Source organism: Syngnathus scovelli, unplaced genomic scaffold, assembly GCF_024217435.2.
Source record: "Syngnathus scovelli strain Florida unplaced genomic scaffold, RoL_Ssco_1.2 HiC_scaffold_321, whole genome shotgun sequence".
NCBI lineage: Eukaryota > Metazoa > Chordata > Actinopteri > Syngnathiformes > Syngnathidae > Syngnathus > Syngnathus scovelli.
The window spans coordinates 599-2,500 of record NW_026061414.1 but is presented as its reverse complement, the minus strand read 5'-3'; the positions used below and the strand labels follow the sequence as shown (position 1 = coordinate 2,500).

Here is a 1,902-nt window from a genome sequence, read left to right as displayed (position 1 = left end):
CGCTCCCTCGCAGTCCTGAAGTAGTCTCCGGGCGTGCCGCGGCCGGGGTCGGGCCCGGTGCCATCGCGGAACGCCCGCTCGGAACTTAAACCCATTGCGGCGGGTACCCAACTCGCGGATCGCCTTCGGCGGACCGTGGGGGGTTCAATGTCCACACCACACGCACGTTCTGAGGCGGGTGGGTGGCACCCGTCGCCGGAAGGCCGGAAAAACAAATTTTTAATCGTTGGAACTTGGCAAACCGCGGCGCGCTGCTGAGGTTGAGCGCGGCGGCGGTGGACGGCGGCGACCGCGACGGCAAGCCCCGACGTCTTGGAGGCGACGGTGGAGGGTCCGCGCGCGACGGCGACCGCGCCGGCAAGCCCCGACGTCCTCGAGGCGACGGTGGAGGGTCCGCGCGCGGCGGCGGCCGCGCCGGCAAGCCCCGACGTCCCCGAGGCGACGGTGGAGGGTCCGCGTGCGGCGGCGACGCGCCGGCAAGCCCCGACGTCCTCGAGGCGACGGTGGAGGGTCCGCGCGCGGCGTTACGCCGTCTCCCCGCCCGCTCCCGATCTCGCCCCGCAAAAAAACAAACGTACAACTCTTAGCGGTGGATCACTCGGCTCGTGCGTCGATGAAGGACGCAGCTAGCTGCGAGAACTAATGTGAATTGCAGGACACATTGATCATCGACACTTCGAACGCACTTTGCGGCCCCGGGTCCGTCCCGGGGCCACGCCTGTCTGAGCGTCGCTTGCATATCAATCGGGGTCGGCGAAGGGCGACCCGGGCTCCGTCGGCGCGACCTCTGCGCAACGTTCGCGCAGTTGCCGCCTTCGTCCCGCTAGCGCTTCGCCTCCCCGCGGCTGGGGGTTCGCAGGACGCCTCGGCGGCCTTCGTCCCCTTAAGTGCAGACCCGCGGCGTCCCCTCCTCACCGTCGACCCTCCCGCATCACGGGTCCGGGGCGCGGCTGCCGGTGGCTATCGACCATTGCGCATCCCGCGTCTCGCGCTCCCTCGCGCGGTGGGCCGCCGCGGAGGCGCCCGCGGAACGATCCAGCGAGCCCGGCCGCCACGCCGGCCGCGCCTACTACCCCCTCGTTTCCGACCTCAGATCAGACGAGACGACCCGCTGAATTTAAGCATATTACTAAGCGGAGGAAAAGAAACTAACCAGGATTCCCTCAGTAGCGGCGAGCGAAGAGGGAGAAGCCCAGCGCTGAATCCCCGCCCGGCCTCGGGCGCGGGAAATGTAGCGTACAGAAGGTCGTTGCGCCCGACGCCGCCCGGAGGGGGCCCAGAGTCCTTCTGATGGAGGCTCTGCCCAGGGACGGTGTGAGGCCGGTAGCGGCCCCCGGCGCGCCGGGGCGCGGCCTTCTCGGAGTCGGGTTGTTTGTGAATGCAGCCCAAAGCGGGTGGTAAACTCCATCTAAGGCTAAATACTGGCACGAGACCGATAGAGGACAAGTACCTTAAGGGAAAGTTGAAAAGAACTTTGAAGAGAGAGTTCAACAGGGCGTGAAACCGTTGAGAGGTAAACGGGTGGGGACCACGTAGTCCGATCGGGGGATTCAACCCGGCTGGGATTGGCGGCCGCCTGGGGCGTCGCGGGGGGCGGACCCTTTCGGGGGCCCTGCCTTCACGCGTGCGTTCTCGGAGTCGGACGTCCCCGCGCCGGGCGCATTTCCCCCGTGGTTGTGCGTCGCGACCGTCCCTGGGTTGGCTTGGAAGGGTCTGGGGCGAAGGTGGCGCGGGCGGCGGGGCGGTGCGGGGGGGCCTCCGGGCCTCCCGGCCGCTTCCGCACCCGCGCTGTACAGCGCTTTCCTTACTCCGACTTTGCCGCTTCCCCCCGGGGACGTGGGAGTACTTTCTACACCTTCCGAACCAGGACGGGGCCCCCTCGCCCCAGGCGCGGCCGAAAGG

At 68.5% G+C, this 1,902-nt stretch overlaps 1 non-coding gene across 1 annotated transcript; it reads left to right on the top strand.

The window, feature by feature from the left end:
- The first annotated feature begins 578 nt into the window (after positions 1 to 578).
- On the top strand, positions 579 to 732 carry LOC125966229 (5.8S ribosomal RNA). Its single transcript, XR_007480184.1, has one exon. It is a non-coding gene; the product is annotated as a 5.8S ribosomal RNA (ribosomal RNA).
- Positions 733 to 1,902: the final 1,170 nt, after the last annotated feature.